Genomic DNA, 20,048 nt, shown 5'->3' with positions numbered 1-20,048 from the left:
TCCGGCCCTCTGTGTGCTCTAGCTCGCCCTCCCTTCGCCCCCAGCTCACACTTTTACAGGATTAACCCTTGCCTCAGTTTCCATATCCGTAAAATGGACCTAGTCATCTTGCCTCCCTGGTGTAGCCGTTAGAGGACTGACAGTGTCAGTCTGCGCACAGTGCCCAGGACGGGCTGCGGCACACACTGCCACGCACTGTGCACGCCCCTGCCCTGGCCCCCACGGCGACGACAGGTGCATGCCTCCCCCAGAAACAGCCCTTGGCTCGGGATTCGGGAACCGGCAGTTCACATGGGAGGCTACCCCAGGAAGCCCTGGGAGGGGACCGGGGACCTGAGATGGGGACACGACGGCAGCCAATAACGGCTGCGCTGATGGGCAGGTCACTACCACGGGTTCCTGGGCTCCAGCCCCTGGGCGTACGACGTGCCTGAGAATTGTCCCCCGAGGGGCACAGAAGCCCCTTAGTGGGGCCATCCAAGGTGCCAAGGGCAGTGGGGGGCTGCAGGGGTCTGGCCTGGTGTTGGGACGCTGCCAGCCAACCAGGGCTACCGGGTGGGGGCGGGTGCACACCTCGGAGGCCCAGTGGGCAGAGGAGGCACTTGGCAGATCCCAGGGTGCCGAGAGAAGTGCCGGGCACGACCAGGGAGCTCCTCAAGTGCACACAGGTGGGAGCACGGGGACACACGGGCCTGTGTCCCTCCCAGACGGTGGAGCTGTGCCCACCTTCGTGCAGGGCCGCGCCCCTGGGCGCCTCTGCCTGTCTGTCCTTGTACCTGAGTGTACACAGGCATGGATCACACTCACCCGCTCCAGGGCTCTGTCCCTTGCCCAACCCTGGCCGTGGCTGTGGGGTGGCAGGGATGGTCTGGTCACCTTGGCAACAGGGTAGGAGATGCTAAGTCTGGGACAGCCTTGATTCAAAAGAAAAAAAAAAAAAAAAACCAAACCACTGAGGACAGAAGGGCTGAGGAAGGAAAGGAAACGGGAGGCACAGAGGGCGGGCTCTGCCCCAAGCTCCGCTCACAGCTCTCTGCACCTCGACCTTAACCGCCCCCCGCCCTGTGCCCCCCGCGTGCCCGTCCCTGCCCCAGCTGAGGCTGCTAGAGCCCGGGCACAGGTCTGAGACCCCGTGTCAGGCCAGCTGAGCCCCATGCATGGGGTCCTTTCCGAGGCCTGGGGAGCCCACCTCAGGGGCCGCCCAGCAGGGGAAACGAGTGTGGATCTGTGGGCTGAGGGGGCGGGAGCAGGCACTCTGCAAACCGGGGGACACTGGACCACACCCGCACAAAAGTCACCCTCTCTGGACAATTAACACACTAATTGCACATGCTGCCCGTGGCCAGCGCATTAGCCCAGATCGCGCAATGATTTATTCACGAGCTCCCATCTCCTGCTCGTCCCCACGGCCAGCTCGTCAGCCTCAGCCAGGCGGGGAGGGTGACCCACACACGCCTCCCTAAGCTTGCTCGAAAACATCGCATGCTATTTATATTTCATCAGACAAGAGCGCACGGGGACGGAGCCGCTGCTGATCCTCGCCCCACAGGCGGCCGGGAGCTGAAGCCCTTGCAGGGCAGCAACCTCGGGCATGAGAGCTGAGGTCTCCTGTGTTCTTTGGGGTGGCCCTTGCTCGAGGGCCTGTGGCAGGAACTCTGATCACGGCTACGGGGACGTTACCTCGACTGCCTCCCTATGCCCTGAGAAAACCCTACAGGGAAGATTCTGCTATTATCCCCATTGGATAGAAGAGGAAACTGAGGTTCAGAGAGACGAAGTGACTTACCCAAGGCCCCACAGCCTGTAGGAGGCAGGGCTGGGGAACAAGCCCAGGCAGGCGTCTGCAGAGCCCGTGCCTTTAATGCCAAGCACGTGGCCTCCCTAATTCCGTCCCCAGGTATGAGGTGGACACTGATACGATCCCCGTGGGATAGATGCTCAGAGAGCTACAGAGACTTGCCCAGCGTCACACAGCCAGGAATGGAAGCCAGACATGTGACGTTGACAGACAGTGTGCTCCAATCTGGTCCCTGGGTGACCCCCCCGAACTCGGATCCCCGGACAGAGCTTCCCAAACGCCTGCTTGTGTCCAGGGAGCAGCCCTGGGAGGCGTGAGAATGGCCTTGTGCGGTCGGGCCCCACGGCTGTCTGAAGCCACACCCAGGCGGGGTCCTTGTACCTAACACCCAGCTCCCCTCCCCCGGACTCCAAGTGGAGGCTCAGCTTGGCCTCAGGTGACTCCAGGGGCCTGGCTGTGAGGACAGCGACTGGGAAAGGGCTGAATCCCAGTGCTGACCTGTCATCACCCTCCCAGAGAAGGACCGCTCGCCTGGGCGCAGGCCAGGCCCTCCCACACCAACCCTGGGCTGAGGGCTCCTGCGAGTCCCTGCCCGCACCCAGGGTGTCCCGTAGCCACTGGCTTCTCCTGAGACTGGTGGGAACCCGGCTGGCTGGAACCCCGGTCTCGCACAGGCAGGCCTCCCTCTGGGCTCGGTGTGCCCATGCGTAAGAAGGGCAGCTGGCGGCCCCCAGAGGGCTGAGGGGGCGCGCTGGGACGCCTGCCCCCCACGGACCTGCATGCAGTGATCGCCCAGCAGGTGGTCACTGTGCCTGTGTCTGTGCCGTCACTCACGTCACCTGCAGGACAGGAAGTAGGGCGCGTGCTCCACCACAGAACGGGCGGGCTCTGCAGCAGCCTGGCTCGGAGACTCCCCGGCTGTGTCCTCTCAGGTCCCCGGCTGCCCCTCTCTGAGCCTCAGTTTCTCTGCCTGTCAGCTGAGGAGTTCTTACAGGGCTGTGGGCGGAGCAAGGAGCCAGGTGTGTGCAGGACTCAGCTCCCGCCTCAGCAAGCACTGGGACCCCAGCCAGCCCTTGCCCCCATTCCAACCCCGAGGCCAGGCAGCTGGCGCCCCTGAGCGACCCCAGCCGCAGCCGGCCCTCCAAGGGCCCAGAGAAGCCGCCGTACCAGGCCCGGCAGGGGCCCAGCTGAGAAGCCAGAGGACAGCCTGGGCTGGCTGCAGAGGCCCAGGGCCCAGAGAGGGTGGGCTGTGCCTGAGCTGCACACCGAGAAGGAGCCGGACCGAGCAGACGGGCTCCAGCCACCCCTTGCCCTTCCCCTCCCTGCAGGCCATGGCGCAGCCCCTGCCGCCCTGTCAAGGCAAGATCCTGGGCAGGTCATTTCACCTCTCTGGCTCAGTTTCCCCATCTATAACTCGGGGGCAGTAAGACGTGATTGTTGGGAGGATTAATAAGTTCCTAAAGAGCTTAGAGCAGTGCCTGGCATAGAGAAATGTCATTATCACTGTCCCTGTGATCACCATTGTCATCATTTCTGGGCCAAGCCCTGGTAGCGTATTTAAGATTCTGAGAAATGCATCCTCAGGCAACACTGCCATGCGGACATCACAGAGCACATGGACAGAACCTCGACGGCACAGCCTGCTGCACACCTGGGCTGCACACCTGGGCCGCACACCTGGGCCGCACACCTCGGCTGAACACCCGGGCCGCACACCCGGGCAGCACACCCGGGCCGCACACCTGGGCTGCACACCTGGGCTGCACACCTGGGCCGCACACCTCGGCTGAACACCCGGGCCGCACACCCGGGCAGCACACCCGGGCCGCACACCCGGGCCGCACACCCGGGCCGCACACCTCGGCCGCACACCCGGGCCGCACACCTCGGCCGCACACCCGGGCCGCACACCTCGGCCGCACACCCGGGCCGCACACCTGGGCTGAGTGCCGTAGGCAACTGGAGCACAGCGGTAAGCGTTTGTGATTATCTAAACATCGCTAAACATAGAAGGTAAGGAACGAATACAAGATAAAACAATAAAAGATAAAACCCGGTACACCTGTTTCGGGCAGCTTCATTACAATCGTACGGGACCACCATCATACACGTGGTCTGTCATTGACCAAAACCTCATTATGCAGCAATGACCACACACACCTGTTCTCTCATTTAAGCCTCATGAAAGCCCCATGAGATACGTGTCATAATTTTACAGACGAGGAAACTGAGGCACGGGGAGGTGACCTTCAAACACTGGAGACTCAGAGGGACCACAGCCCGTCTCGGCTCCAACCTGTCCTCTTTTGCCCGGGCCCTGTGAGTCGGGCAGGAGAGGCCAGGACTAGAGACCAGCAGGCTCTCACAGTGGGGCGGTGGCCTCAGCCCTGAGTGGAGCCCGTCTGCAAGCTTGGAGAAGCCACGTTCTCCACGGTCCCAAATGAGTGGCCCTGAGAGCATGTCCCACCCCAGGCCACAGGCCAGGTGTCTGCCCCACTGCTCGGTGTTGGGGCCCGGCTGGTGCAGGATGGGGGGCACGGGGGCTGGTGTCACACCCACGGGATCACATTGTGCACTCAAGGCCTCTGTGGCCTCATCTGTAAAATGGGCTGTGGGGCGGCCACGTGAGACAAGCCCAGCGCCTGGCACAGAATGGGTCCTCAGCAATTGCTAATAGTTGTGGAACGAGACGGAGGGGCCCTCAGGGCCCAGGGCCTGCCCTGCGTCTGCCCTCAGGCCTCCACCCCTGCTTGCAGGTCAGCCCGGATGTGGTCTGAGGCGCCCAGAGGGGCATCGCAGGGCCCGGACTGGATGGACGGCCACCACAGTGCTGCCCCACGAGCAAGAGAGGAAAGGCGCCGAGGCAGAGAGAGGAGGCCGGGCGCAGAGGCCGTGTGCCACGGGCGGAGGTGTGCAGGCCAGCCCCGGGGGCAGCCAGCTCGGGCCTGAAGCTGGGCCTCTGAGCGCGTCCCCGTCAGCCAGAGCCAGACCCTTCGGCTGTGGTTCGCAGGAGCACTGGGGCCCCTCAAAATCCCTTCAGCCTCTCTGAGCCTCAGCAGCGTCTCCCACAAAACAGGGACAACAAGAGCACCGGCACCTCCGGGGCCGTCTCGTGGAAGCCATGAGCCAAAACCCAGGAACCCCCAAGCAGCACAAGCTTCTGCTCAGTGTCCTTTCCAGACCCAGGAGCCTGCACTCTCCCACCAGCCAGGGCTTGGGGGACGAAGGCGAGTGGACCTGGGAGTCGGGGAGAGTGGGTGTGGTGGCCGCGCGGGGCTGTCTCGGGAGACGACAGAGGACACGTGGACCCAACACGCCAGCCTGGGCCTGGAAGGAGCCTCGGCGGCCCCCGGAGAGTCGGGGCTGGGCAAGAGCGGGTGGAAGCTGCTCAGGGTCACCCCTTGCGTGCCCAGACCCGTGCACCCCGTCCACAGCTGTGCCCCCTGCCCCCCAGCACCTGTGCCTGGGTACCTGACACCCCCCCGCCGGCCCCCGGAACGCAGACACATCTACACTGCCTTGCTGAGGCCACAGCGGTCACCCCACCACAGCCCCCCGTGTGCGCTGCCCGCACCCCCTCAGTCTTTCCACCTGTCTCCACGGTCTCCCATCCACACGGCCCAGCACTGCAGCCACCGCCTGGGCCACGACTGCCCGCCGCTCAGCCAGACCCCGTCTACACAGCCAGCCTCAGGCCCCACCCTCTGAACCCACTTGCCTGGGCTCCATGCCCTGAGGATGCTGGGTGGTGGGGAGGGTGGGGGCCCACGAAACCCCCCTCCCCACAGCACCAGTGCCCCCAGGCTGAGAGGAGCCAGGTGGCTTGGAGCCCCTCCAAAGCCAACCGCTGGACGCAGCCCTGGTGGGGCTCCTGCCGGCCCTCAGCACTGACAGGGTGACCAGGGGGCGGGGCTCAGCTGGGCCTCGGCCCCCACAGCTTGGAGCAGCTGCAGCCTGCAGGGTGGGAGGCAGAGGGCCCCTGTGACCTGCCCGTGCACCCCGCTGCGGCAGCCAGGCCCATCCTTCCCCCCGGGCCAGCCTGGGCACTGCTGGGCAAACACATGCCCGTGTCCAGGACCCGTAAGTGAGCACATGCTGAGCACCTGCTGTGTGCCAGGGCCTCCGGGAACCCCTGCATTCAAGGCACCACTGGGGCCTCAGGTGGGCAGCTTAACGTTCCCACTGACGCCTGGGGACACTGAGGCTCAGAAAGGCTCCGGGCCACGCCCTGGGCTTCTCCCACAGGAGAAGTCACTGCAGCTCAGGAGAGAGGGAGGGAGGCTGCTCCAGAGCCCCCACCAGGGCCCACTCCCAGCGCTCTGCACAAGTCACCCTGCTTCACCCCGGCCACAGCTGCAGGCGGGGAGCCCAGTTTTCCTGCAGCCACTTTTCAGACGAGGAGCCCAGACCCCCGGCGGCCGTGACACGGATGCCCCACAGCTGGGGAGCAGCCCTGCCAAAGGCAGACCCCAGCCTCAGCCCTCTCACCCACTGGCCGAGGCCGGCCTGGTGGGGGTCCCTCTGCGTGCCCCTTCTTCCAGCGGCGGGAGGCAGGGAGGGGGTGCGGATTTAGAGAGGGTGGGGCCCCGGCCCCATAGAGTCCAAGGTGCCCACAGACCCAGCGGAGACGTCACATGGTGGGTGGGGGCGGAAAGGCCTGGGCCAGACGGGACAGAGCCGGGTGCGGCCGGTGCGCAGAGGAAAAGAGTGTGGACGGGAAGTAGCCTGAGCCCACTGCCACAGAGCAGGCGTGGGGCCAGACAGACGGGGGTGATGGCTGGGGACCCTGTCCTGACATGTCAGTGATATCACAGGGACAAGCAGGGCAGGAGCAGTGGGACAGCCGTGAGGTCTGTGGCTGGTGGGGCAGAGGCGTGAGGCGGGCTGCAGGGGTCCGGCGGGCGCTCCAGAGCAGGGAGACAGCTTTCAAAGACAACGGGCCCCCGGAGCGGAAGGAGCTACTGCAGCCCGGCAACTGCACGCCCAGGCACGTGGAGAGAACTGGAAACAGGTGTGCGCGCAACACCACGCATCCCCCCGTCCACAGAGGCGCCGTCCACAGCCACCAAAGGCGGGAACGGCTGCAGTGGCCCCCACTGAGGCCTGGGGGAACGGAGCTGGCCCACAGGGTGGACTCCATCATCCGGCCACAGCAGCAAGGAGCGCCGTCCGTCCGGGGCGCAAGCGGCACCTGACGCTGAGAGCAGGAGGGGACACAGAAGCCCTGTGTGCAGGGCCCCACTCCCCGAGCAGCCAGACTAGGCACCCACAGAGCCGGAAGGCAGCACGGTGCTGCCAGGGGCTGGGGGAGGCGGGGAAGATGATGCTGGTGGGGACCTGCTTCCTCTTGGGGTGACGAAAACGTTCTGGAAGCCGACACAGGCAGGTGCACAGCACTGGGAACGCGCTAAATGCCACCGGATTGCTCACTTTAAAACGGTGAAGTTTATGTCATGTGAATTTCACCTCAAAGACAAAAATTTTTTGAAGAGTCACATGAAGGAGATTTGAACCCAGCCTGACAGATCCAAGCCCGAGTCCCCCCAGCCAGAGCCACGGCCAACCGGCCTGGGGAGCAGGGAAGAGATGCTTGTTTTTAGGAGAAAGAAAGAAATCATACCAGAAATGCTGCGTTGGCCTCCAGGCCCTGCAGCTGCTCCCTCCCCACCCCCTTGCCCTGCCCCTCCTCCAGGTCTCCACCCTGCACCCCTCCCAGCCAGCCCTCCTTCCCTCAGGCCTCCTGCCGGCTCCCACCCTGACCCACCGGCACTGATCTCAGCCCCTCTCCCGGAGCCCGTCCCTCTCCCATGGAGTCCTTGGCCAGTCATCCATTGGCACGGGAGCTCTGAGGGGTGGGGCTTAGTTTTGTCCCCTGAAGTGTCCTGGGGCCTGGACGCAGTGTCCCACGGTGGGCCCCAGTGATCAGGCAGGATGATTCTCAGCCAGGGTGCAGAGAGGGTCCAGGGGGGAAAGGAGCCTGGTGACAGCAGGGGCCTCCGGTGGGCAAGAGGGCCAGGCCCTGTGGACGAGGGGGACGCAACCCCGCCCGGTGCGGACGGCCTCGGTGGGGTAGCTTGGCGGGCAGGGGTGGAAATTCCCCTTCGATCTTCTCAGAGAAGGAGGTGGTCACACTGCCGGTGGAGGGCCTGGGACCTTCGAGGGGGAAGGCTGGGCACGGGTGAGGGGCTGGCAAGCAGGAGGAGGAGGGTCCAGGGCCAGCACCCCGAGCTTGGAAGCAGAATCTGCAGGGAGAAAGGGTCCAGAGGCCGAAGGGCCACCCCAGAAGCCAAGACTGCAACTGGACTTGGGGCTCTTGTTCCTTGCAAGTCCGGGAGGCTCAGGAGGCAGGCATCTCGGGACCTCTCTGCCTGGGGCCCCCGCGGACGGTTCTGAAAGACTCTCTAAGGGCTCCCCTGGGCTGAACACGCATCCTGGGGGGCACAGGTGCCACATCAGCACCGCCTCCTGCCCCATGGGGCTGGGATCCAGAGACTCTTCCCCCAGGAGCTGTCCCTGCTCTACCACCCTGCGGCCCCCCAGGGTGCCCCAGCCTTCTGCAGAGATCTCTGCTCAGCACAGCTACTTCCCCCAGAGGACTGGGGAGCCCCAGAGTTAAATGAACGAGTAAGTCAGTCATCAAAAACTCAGTGGCCTCCCCAAGCAGCAAAGCTGCTGGCATCCCACCCTGGGGCACCACGCGATACGTACACATTCGTGGAAAGCCTGGCATCCACGGAGTCTCCAGGGCCGGGGCCTCTGGGACACAGGGCAGCTGGAGGGGAGTGAGCCCCTCTCTGTCTAAGAAACAGGTACGAGGGTGGCCCCCAGCCCCCGAGATCGTCTGCAGGCCCTTGGCCTTACCCTCTCCCCCAGGAGCCCAGCACACAGCACGCTCTCAGGCAATGTCTGTCTCCAGCCTGGTCCATGGGGCGAGAATGAGGTAGAATGGAGCTAGCTGCCCATGCCCTATGGCTGAGGTCGCTCAGCGTGGCTGTCAGCCCTGCCAGTCCTCCTCTTCTCAGGGCCTCAGTTTCCCCACCTATAAAATGGGTCGGCTCAGACATTCTGTCATCTAAAATTCTGAAAAAGTCCTAACATCTGGCCAGGTATGCTCCCCGCACAATCACAGTTTAAACAGGGTGGATTTGGCCCCATTTCTAAGAGTAAGGAAGTCAGGCTCAGAGAGGTGACGCTGCTTGCCTCAAGTCACACAGCAAATGGGGGTGGGGGAGCAGCCTTGCTTAAATCCAGTCCCACAGTCCCATGCCACTGCAAGCCAGAGATGTGTCACGGACAAGACATCTCCAGGACACCCATCCTGATGGCCCGGGTGTCTCCCTGGGGGACGGCCTAAGGGCCCGTGGCCTTCTGCAGAAAACAGGCCTCCTTGTGATGCCTCCGATCTGGGTGCAAATCCAGCCTGGACACCTGCCTTCCTTGGTGGCCTCATCTCTCAAGCCCCACTCCTTACCCGGCCGGGACACTTCGAGAATTAAATGAGATGATGTTCGGGAATGCAGAGCACAGCGCCTGGCACCAGCAGACGCTGGTAAACAGTCATTTTCATTATTATTTTTGGGTGCCAAGTCTTAGCAAGACGTCACGCCGCTTCCTGAGTCCTGAGAAATAAAGACACCTGGTGACACCACAGGCCGCTGAATTCACCATCAGGTTGTGCGTTTTGCTGGAGCCCCCAAATATACTGACAGAGCCACAGGAGGGGGCGGAGGACACGCAGGCTCCCTCAGCCATGGGGCATCACCATAAGTCACAGATACACGGGCCTCCAGAGGGACATGGGGCCACAGAGACACAGGGGCCGGGGCGTGGAGCCAGCAGGAATGAAGCCCAACCTCCCATGCCTCCCTCAGCAGTGGGAACCCCCCCTAGGGCTCCGGGCACAGACAGGACGGCTGTTGCGTGGCCTCCCCCAGCCTCGGCTTTGGCATCTGTGAAACGGGGCAGGTGCTCCCTGTCCCTGGGGTCACCTGCGAAGACCCAGTGGGATAAGAAAGGAAGGGCACTCGGCAGGGCCATCCCACCAGCTCCAAGGGCTCAACCCACAGGGACGGACGAAGCCAGCAACACGCCCTCCCTGCAGGAGCCGGCAGCTGCCGAAACAAAGCTACAACTAATGTGAAAACTCGCCCCACCCCTCAAGCAAGAGGCCCGCCGAGGGGAAGGCTGGGGCGGAGGCCCGCTCTTCATCCCACTCTTCATCCCACTCTTCATCGCCAGGACCGGGGCCTCAGCGGGTGGGGGCCGAGGGGGATGTAAACCAGCGCAACTCGGCGGGGACAGCTCTCAAAGCCACCTCTGCCCAGGCAGGGCCATTTGCAGGACGTTCTGTAGGACGGCCTGGCCAGGGGACCCAGGCAAGCGGGCACTGCGGCAGCTTTATGTCCGTGCCAGCCGCGGGCTGGACGGAGAGCTGGGGGTGAGGGCATCCGCGCGAGGCGCGTTAACTCAGCGGAAACTCGGCCTCTTGCAGGAAACCCAGTCCACAGCCACGGGGCTGAGGGACGGATGCTGAAAGGCGTCACCTCCCACACCTCCCACCGAGAGGGCTTCGCATCCCCACGTCCCAGACAGGAGTCGCAGGCGCGGAGGAGCTGGAAAGCTGCCCGGGCTGCGCTCCCCACAGGGCGTGGCTAAAAGGAGCCTCTTCCTTAAAAGAAAAAACGTCGAGCCGCAGGGCAGCGTACCCAGGCCGACCTCGCGTCGGGGGTCGATGGTGCCCCACGGAAGATGCGTCCACCCAGAGCCTGTGGGTGTGGTCGCATTTGGATGGAGCCTTTGCAAATACAGTTGCGATAAGGGTCCAGAGACAAGGCCGTCCCGGAGGAGAGTGGGCCCAGAACGCCTCACAAGTGTCCCCAGAAGGGAAGGGGACTTGGGGAGTGAAGGCTGGGGAAGGTGGGCGGAGAGGAGCAGCCCTGCCAGTGCCCGGAGCCCGGAGCCAGGGAGAGGCCAGCGGAGTCTCCCTCAGAGCCCGGCCTGGCCAAACCCTGCCTGCAGCACGCAGCCTCCGCGACTGGGAGACGAAAGCTGGTGCGTCTTGGGCTGCCCACCGTGTGGTCATCTGTTACGGCGGCAGCAGGGGACCCCCACGGGTCTGATGTGCCTCCACCTCCCCAGCCCCTCCACCTCGGCCTGAGCCTGGGGCTGCTCCGGCCCCAGTGCTCCCTCCACACCCCAGGCACGTCAGGAGTGTGCATTCGCTCAGCCGTCTTCTCTGGTGTTCCCATCTGACAGGGGACGACGCTGAGGCCCCCAGGGCTCCTGCTGCAAGCCACTCTGCTCCTCCTCTCCCCGCTGTCCACCTGCACTTGACCTGGGGCATCCCCATTCAGCCGCAGCTGGTCCCGAGGCCACCAGGAGGGCAGTGGGGTCAGGCCGGGGCCCAAAGCCTGGTCATGGGCCCTTGAGCTGCAGGGCCAGGGCATCTGCTGTGGGATCGGGGCCAGGACCCACGGATGGCCCGGAGGCAGTGCTGGCAGGGCCCAAGCCAGCCTCATCGCTGGCAGAGGAGGGTGGGAGGGCAGCGGGCTCTCCTCTATCGTACAGCCCCCAGAGAGCACCTGGGCCATTCTGTGGCTGTCCCAGGGGCTCCCAGGGGCACGCCCTGCGGTGGTCTGCAAATCTCCCAGGGACCGGGGCGGGATCTGGCTGCTCCGGCTGGGCAGGTGCTACTGACAGCTTGAGGCCCAGCAGGTCAAGGTGATGGCAGGGCTGAGCCTCCGGCCCGCACGGCAGAGGGGGAGCAGGGAGGACAGGAAGCTGCCCTGCCCGCAGAGCCGAAGCCCAGAGAGGAGGAGAGAACAGATGCCCAGACAGGGAAACGAAGCCTATGCCCATTTCATGAATGGGGAAACTGAGGCTTAGAGAGATGGCCACCAGGAATCATTAACATCCTTTCCAGAATGCATATCGGATTCTTTCAAAACGGGCCCTCGGCAGTACAAGGCGGACTGATTCGTCTGACACCGGGTTCCAGGAAGGACGGGGTGGCCCTCAGGTCGTGGGCACCCAGAGGCAGAGGCTCAGAGATGAGTGGGGAGTGACCGTCCCCAGTCTGAAGACTGTGAAGGACCAGGCAATCCTGCCCTTGGGGGGCCGAGGAAAACGGAGCCGGAGAGGCCAGGACCCGACCTGGACAAGAGGCGAGTGCCCTGCCTTCTGTGTCCAAGGGGGACTCTCGCCTTTCACCCGTCTACTCTGCCCTGCGGGAGAGCTGGATCCGCCCAGGGGTCCCGAGGGCCCGAGGGGATGGGACCTGCCCTGGGGGCCGGGCGCTTGGCTGAGGCAGGGGCTGGGCTATCGGAGGAGGTTAAAAATTGCAGACTCCCAGGGCCGCCAGACTCTCCAAGCCAGAATCCTGGAGACGAGCCCAGGGGGATCCGAGGACGGAGGTGCCCAGGTGAGGATTCAGGGCCTCTCCTGGCACTAAGAGGTACCAATTCTGCCATTCCAGGTTCTCCATCTCAAAGTGGCTAAAACTTTGGACCCAAAGAACTGCTGACTCGTGAACTTGAGTGCTGCACATTCAGACTCCAGACCAAGACGCCAGGACACTGGGACCCTGAGGCTCAGCCCGCAAGCCACGCCCAAAGGAGACAGGAGGAGACCCCCGGGCCCAGCAGGCGCCACACAGCAGCACGCGCGGGGCCGGGGCCACCACGACACATTAGCATGTTTACATGCCCACATTCACACAGTCACATGTTTGCATGAGCACTGAGAACACGGGGAAGGTTCCCCTGTGACAGACAGCTCCAGGGTGCAAAGCTCTGGGGGCAGGGGGACAGGATCTGAGGAGGAGTCACTTTCTCTCTTTGCAACTGTTTAGTGCTTTACCAGGAACATGGAGCACTCTTGTAATTAAACACTATTATGATTATTAAAATAACAAAAGAGCGTGAGAAAGTGCATGACTACATTTGTGTCTGTTTACTTGTTGACCGGGCCATGCCCCCAGCCTCCACGTGGGACATGCTCAACAGCTAAAATCCTGACATCCTCAGGGCCTGTGTCACTCACATTTGATAAGTTAAGACCTCTAGGATTCTCTGAGAAAGGAAGGGAGGGGTCCAAAAGCAAAGAGATGCCCAGGAGCCGGGCTGGCAGGTGGCATGTAGCGGGCAGTCCCCAGGACAGAACAGGCGGCCAGGACCCCCTGAGTTTGCAAGGCCCGGGCCCTGCACAGGCAGAGGCCCAGGCCTCCAGGAAGCCCCACTTTTGAGCACCTGCCCAGAGCCCCAGGTGTCCATCCTGCCTCTGCCCTCCCCATAACCCCACCAGGGGCCGCCCCCCTTGGGGACATGCCAAGGTCCCCTCAGCCCTCCCCAGCCCCCACAGGCCTGAGTGGAGGCCTGGCCTTGGCCTGGAACCAGGAGCCCAGAGGCGGAGGGTCGGGGCAGGGGGTGGCGCGGCTGCTACCACCCGGAACGCCAGCTGCTGGCAGCGATTTATTTTTGCTTTAAGTGCTGGAGAATTGCAGGGCTGGAGCCGCCAGCTCGGGGCCCAGGCTGCAGCTGGAAGGAGGCAGGCAGGCAGGGGTGAGGGCATGCCTGCAGCTGCTGGACCACACAGCCCTCCTTGACCTCTCCTGCCCCGCCAGCCTCTCCATCACACTCATCCTGGCCCCCACGCTCCTTCATCCCAGCCCCCACTCTGCAAGCCTCCAAACAGGCGTCTGGGCTGCAGAAGCCGGGCAGAGGGTCCTCGGCCTTGGGGCTGCACCTCTGAAGAGCTACAGGACCTTGAGCCTCTCCAGCCTCGGCTGCCCACTCCCACCATGGGGACATCATGTCACACTCGCACCCCTTTGCGGTGGGATAGGGAGGGCTGCAAAGGGCTCCAGCGGTCACCCAGGGGGGCCTCAGGAGACAGTGCCCCGCCCCAGCACACCTGGCCCTAGGCCCAGCCCCGAACCCCTCTGCTCCCCACAAAGGGGCCACCAGTCCTGTCTTTTCAGAGACAATGGGGACATCCATGGGAGGAGGGAACAGCCATGCTCAGCCAACCAGAAAGCATGCCGGTTCTCTTTACAACTAGGACATTGCTAAAGCTAATAATGGCAAATTTTAAAAATTTCTCTAAATTTTAAAACCTGGGTGTCATCTTCAAAAAAGAGACTGGAAAGGGGAGGTGAAATATACTGACGACAGTGCATGTCACGGCTGTGGAGTCTGGGACGCTTAGCTGGGCAAGAAATGAAGACACTGCCCCTCCCACCACCCCGCCTTCTCCCGCGGTGCCTCCTGCCTCCGGACACCCACTGGCTCCCAGAGGTCAGCTGAGTCTGACAGCCCGCACTCCTGGGCCTCCTGGGCCTCCGTTGGCCCCATCTACAAGGGGAACTGCTTCCCCCCAGAGACGGCAGGGGTTTCCTGAGCCAGCAGCAGGCTCAGGCCAGGGACACAGCAAGGTTTGGAGCTGAGGGCACAATATAAAGAGCTCCACCCAAGTAGGGGCTGGAAATAAACCCCAGCTCCTTCAGCAAGACAGACATCAGGCCAAGGGCTCAGAGAAAAGGTCTGAAGCCAGCTCTGCCCCCGACAAGCACCATGGTTCTGGGACAGTGACGTCACCTCTCTGAGGCTCAGTTTTTTCATCTGCAGAATGGGAAGATCATTCTGGCAACCACTGCTACTGCGCGCTCACCATGTGTCAGGCACCATCCATCCCCACCTGCTCGCCAGGCACCTGCTGCCTCCTGGCCCAGCCGCGGTAGAAGAGGTCCAGAAAGAGGAGTTTATACTCCAAGAGGGAGACAGACAGTAAACACGATAAACAAATAAAATCTATTTGGCAGATGGCATTAAGTTCTACAGAGAAAAATAAAGCAGGAGAGAGAATGTGGGAGAAAGTATTCGGCAATGTCACACAGGAAGCCAGGGAGGCTCAGGGAGAAGCTGGCATCTGGGCAAGTCCTGAAGACGCTGAGGGAAGGGGTGCGCGGAGCTCGGGGAAGAGCAGTCCAGGCAAAGGGAATGGCACGTGCAAGGGCCCTGAGGCAGGAGCGGGCCTGGTCTGCTGGAGACACAGCAAGGAGGGCAGGTGGGTGGCCGGGGGATGGGGCAAGTGCTGGCGCTGAGGCCAGACCGTGCAGGGCCCTGTGGTCCCGGTGAGGAGTCTGGCTGGAACCGAGGAGGGCCCTGACACGCAGAGCACTCCAAGTACGGAGCAGGTGCTCACACAACAGCGGCTGGGGTGCCCCTGGTGGAAACCACCACTTCATAAGCTTTATTTTGTATTCCCCAGCCCTTCTCCAATCCCAAGCCCTTCAATGAGGTCCAGCCCACAGGTGAGGGGTGGAGGAGGTGGCCTCAGCTGCCCCAGGAGATGGGAGGGCTCGGGCCAGGCAGGCGGGAGTCGGGCAAGATCCCGGAAGCTGTGCCCGCCAACGCGAGGGGCAACACTGACGCACAGTCAGGGCAGAACTGCTCCCAGGGCAGCTGAGAAGGGGGCTCCGATGCCTGTCTGGCGGTGCACATGGAACCACATCCAGCGCTGCAGGGCTGAAGGCCAACTGGGGGCTGGGCAGGGGTCCCCAAGGTCCCCACAGCCTCACACTGCCACTTCAGCAGCCTGGCGGGAAGTCTGGGCTTTGGAGCACCAGTGGGGGCGAGGGTTGGAGGGGATATGGAGAGGACACCAGGAAGCAGGACGCCCGCATCTGGGCCACCACTGCAGCAAACTGCCACCCCTCCTGGGCCCGTTCTCCACACGTCCAAGGAAAGCTTGGATGGACATGACAGCTTCCCAAGGCTCCAGCACCACGAATGCTCACAGCCCTCCTCCTCGGTCCCCTGTCCACACACCCGTTTCTGCTGAGACCAGGCCCTGCCCACTCCACCTCCCAGAGGCGCACGCCAAGGCTCAGCTTTCCACTGCCCTGTCCTGGACACTCTCAGGAGCCTCCCTGTTCGCTTGGGGCTTTGGTCCCACTTCACAGATGATACACTGAGGCCAGGAGAAGTGACTCAGTACCAGTAGCACCCCTGCCTCTCCCGCCCCGCTCTTCTGCCCTCCAGTCTCCTCCCAGATGGTGATGTCCTCAAGGGCAGGGGCCAGGTCTCCACTCATGCAACACCCATTTATTCAGCACTTTTGTGAGCTGCACACTGTACCAGGGGCCAAAGCCGAGCAGTGGGGCCTGGGGTCTCCAGCCCCAGAGCTCATGGCCCCTATAGCTCCCACCAGTACGTGGAGGCAGGAGCTGCCACTGAGGTCTCCGTGGCCAGAGGAAGCACAGACTCATCGGACATTTGCTAAGCACCTACTGCATGCCAGGCCTTCTCTAGGTCCTAGGGATGCAGCTCCCTAGGAGTGGGGGTGGCAGGCAGCCCCAGGGCCTCGTGGGACCTGCCTGGCGGGCAGGGGGTCGAAGCCAGGCTGGCACGAGTGTCCCCGGCAAGGTGTCATAGAACCAGGGAAGGTGCAGTTCTGCCCCCAGGAGAGCATGCACAGGCCAGTCCCTCCAGCACCTCCAGTCCCTGTCTACACAGTGGAGCCATCGTCACCCTCTGCACTGGCAGGCCATTAGGAAATTAAGTGAGCTGGCAGAGTGCCGAGCCTGGGCCAGCACCCAGCAGGGCCTCCAGTCCTGCCCTGGGCCCAGCTCCTCTGGAAAACCCACCTGCCCCAACCCAGCCCCCAGACCTCACCCCTACAGCGCCTCTGAAGCCACCAGCCACCCTGTACACGGCCCAGTTTCAGGCCAGCTCTCTTTCATCTTCAGCCTATCCCTGCTGCCGGCCCATCACACTGCCGCTTCCCCGAGCAGCCATCCCGTGGGGCTGAGCCCACGCCCACCCCACCTTCCTTGCGGCCGGCCTGGCCTCCACCTTTCCTGCTGCCCAGAAGCTGCCCCGTCTGGCCACTCCTCCACGCCAGCCCATGGCAGAGCTCCAGCAGCAGGCCCAGGGGAGGGCCAGGTGTGCCCACATCGCTCACAGTGAGCCCTGGCCAGGGCCCAGCCACAGGCACCAGCTGCACCTGTCAGAGGAAGGGCCAGCTCACAGCCATGCCTGGGAGCAGGGGGGCTGAGGGTGGCCGTTGGTGGGCACCAAGGGTACACCAGCAGTCTCTCGCCTGGGGGCCTAGCAAGGGCCACAGAGGTTGCCAGGAGTGACAATGCAGTCACCTCCGTCACAACCGTATGCCAAGGCCTCCTCCGGGTGCCATGCTTGGTGTTGCCAACTGCGGCCCGGAGCACTGGCGGCCAGGCCAGAGAAGGCTGCCCGTGGCGGCACCGGCCCCAGTGCTGCGTCGCTGCAGGGTGCTGCTGGTACTGTCATTACTATCGTCACTGCTGTCGTTACTATTGCACGGCCACAGGGCGAGCCAGCATTACCTTGTCCTGCTTCGGGCAGACCTGGGCAGACCTGGGGAGGACGCCGCGGCCCGGGGCAGTCCCCTGGCCTGGGGAGAGCTTCATGTAGGCTTCTGCCCAAACCCAACTCGCTTCGTGGCTTTGGGCAAAACCCTCCCTGGGCACCTCTTCCTTCAGCTCAGCTGAGGCACACACTGGAGGGGTCCCTATGGGGGTCTGATGTGGGAGTTGCCACGGGAGGGTCCCGAGATGGACTCCCAGCCCAGGCCATGCCCCCGCCCCAAGAGAAGGCTCATCCCCTCAGCGCTGAGCAGGGCGCTCCGCCTGCCCTCACCCAGGGAGGGGAACGAGGGGCCAGTCGGGACTTGAAGCTCATACCTGCCAGGTCTGCATCAACACCCAGCACTTACAGAGTGCCTGCTGTATGCACACAGCAGTGCCAGTGGAGAAGAGGCACCTTCCCTGTGGCCCACCCTCCTTGTCCCCACGTGTTCTCAAGCCAGCCCCTCCCCCTCACTTTCTGCTCTCTCAAGGGGCCTGGCCCCACTGAACAGGAGCCCTCCCACAGTCCCCCTCCTAGAGTGGCCAACCTCAGGTCCCCTGGCTGGTTGGAGGGGCCACCAGAAAACTGAGGGGCAGACTTTGCTGAAGACTCTCTTAGGGAGTCCGCAGCAGACCCCGAGGCTGTCTCAGAACACAGGAGGGAGTACAAGTCAAAAAGACTGTAAGCCTCTGGCGGCGCCCAGGGCTGAGGTCTAGCTCCCCTCCCTGACCCTCTCCCCCAACAAGGCGCTCCAGGAAGGGGCTGCGCGGGGAGCCCCGCCTGCCACCTAGCAAACTCGGGGCTGGGGTCCGAGAGGGCAGACAGGGGCTGCATTCCTCTGGCACCTGGGGGTAGGGGGTTGAAGAGTAGGCTAACACCTCCTGGTTGCACCTTCTTGGAGGCGCTGCCGATTTCCGATTTCCGAGGCGTGTAGGCGCCTCGGCACTCTCTAGGGAGACAAAGCCTTAGAACCAGGGCTGGGGACACAGACATGGGGAGCAGGAGGTCCCCAGCCCTTTATTGTCGGACTCCAGCCTGGGCACAAGGGAGTGAGGAAGAAACTAGAAATGGCCACAGGCAGCGCTGCACTCCGGCATGGGTACGCCCCTTGGGGAACCAGGAGAGGGCTGGCCCCAGGTCCAGGCAAGTCCAGACTGTGGGGAGGCAGGAGAACCTCCCAGAACCGAAGGCTATCCCCGAAGAAACACTTTCCTGTGACCGCCATTCCCAACGCGGGTTTTAAGATATTCACATGCACGCTGGGTCAGATCCCAGGCACAGACACCGGCTCGGGCTTCAACTCTCATCTGAACACCCTCCCAGGAGTTCCCCACCCCAGCTGCCATTTCCCACGAGCCCCAGATTCCCCACCCCGCTCCCCCAGGACATTCATTCAGAGCAGATGTGCGCACGCAGCGGGGACCCAGGCCCTGCAACCCCAGGGGCTTCTCGGCGGAGGGGCCATCCCCTTGGAGATCAAGGCCGACTTCTAAAAGCAAAAAGGAGCCGCTGGACTTGTAGGCTGGATCGCTGGCAGAGAACCATTTCCAGAATATTTTTACTCCATTGGAACATGGGAGGTGGGAAAGAGAAACGAATTAAAGGACCCGCAGGTCTCGGGCCGGGGCATTCTCCGGGCTGCCCTATAGCCCGAGCACCCCCCTCCATACCCCGGCTTTGATCGCTGGGTCTCCGGGAAGGTCATGCGTAGGACCCACGCCGCGCGCGAAAGTGCCTCCGCACGCTCTCTCCCGAGCCCCTCGTGCAACCCGGCCGGGGGGGCCCGAGGGCTCCTCAAAGTTTCCGGGAGCGCCCCCGGGGACGAAGGTTAGCTAGGAGCAAAGTTCCCCGGTGGCGGCAGCAGCAGACATAGCAGGGGAAGAAAAGCTCGCAGTCAGCATTTCCTCCGATGGCTCGCCAAGGGAGCAAAAACGAAAACGAGGAGACGAGGAAAACACCCTCCCGCCCCACCTTCCCTGTGGCCGCACCACCCCGTGCTCGCCCCGGGCCGCGGGGCGGGGGCGGCCTGGAGGGAAGCGGGCCGGGCCCGGGGGTCCGTGTGCCCGCGGCCGCGCACTCACCTCGCTCAGCAGCCGGGGCGCGGCGCGCTCCGCGTCCTCCGAGCTCCGGGCGGCCGCTCCTGGCCGCGGCAGCCGCCGCGCTGGCTGCATCGCCGCCGCCGCCGCCACCGCCTCAGGGCAGCCCCCGTGGGCGCTCCATGCCGAGGGGCGCGTCGGTCCCGCCGCGGATCGCCCGGTCCAGCCACCGGTCGGGGGCGCGCGCCTGGACGGCGCCCCCGGCCGCTCGGTCGGGCCGGGGCGGCGGGCGTCCGTCCCTCGGTCCGGCTGCGAGCGCGGCCGGCCCACCCCCTCCCCCTCCGGCTGTTATCTGATCTCGGGCAGGGCCGGGCGCGCTCCCCTTCGCCCCGGCGCCCCGCACCGCCCCGCGGGCTCCGGCCGCGCCGGTCCCCTCCCCCGGCTACCGTTCCCGGGGAGGCGGCGGCGGCGGCGGCGTGGCCCGGAGAAGACGGGGAACGAGGAATGGAGGGCGAGGAGGCGGCGGGAGGCAGCCGCTCGGCGCGCACCCAGCCCCGCGCCCCGCGGCCGCCGGAGCCCAGCTCGGCAACTCGTGTAACTCTCCGCCGAGAGCACGCCCGCCCCGCGCCGCGCCGCCGCTGCCCCCGCCTACCGCGGCCCTGGCCTGGCCCGAGCCCCTCCTAGCCCGGCCGCCCCTCGCACACACCGCCAGTCACTTGCGCACCGGGACGCGCGCGAGCGCGCGCGCGCGTACACACACACACACACACACACACACACCCCCCACACACACACAGGCACGTCCTCCCGGGGACACGCGCGCACACACAG

The 20,048-nt window shown here is 64.1% G+C and overlaps 1 protein-coding gene across 2 annotated transcripts in view; it reads right to left on the bottom strand.

The window, feature by feature from the left end:
- LOC138391847 (ATP-sensitive inward rectifier potassium channel 12) overlaps positions 1-19,809 on the bottom strand; it is a 39,580-nt gene extending 19,771 nt beyond the window's left edge. Inside the window, exon 1 of one of the 2 annotated variants that reach the window (XM_069481852.1) lies at positions 19,263-19,809. The gene's annotated coding sequence lies outside the window, so the exon portion shown is untranslated. The remainder of the gene's footprint in view (positions 1-19,262) is intronic. The other variant, XM_069481853.1, reaches the window with a different exon arrangement.
- Between the last annotated feature and the right edge of the window lie 239 nt (positions 19,810-20,048).

This window comes from Eulemur rufifrons, chromosome 9, assembly GCF_041146395.1.
Source record: "Eulemur rufifrons isolate Redbay chromosome 9, OSU_ERuf_1, whole genome shotgun sequence".
Classification (NCBI taxonomy): Eukaryota; Metazoa; Chordata; class Mammalia; order Primates; family Lemuridae; genus Eulemur; species Eulemur rufifrons.
The sequence above is the reverse complement of the archived record's forward strand: the minus strand, read 5'-3'. Positions and strand labels throughout refer to the sequence as shown.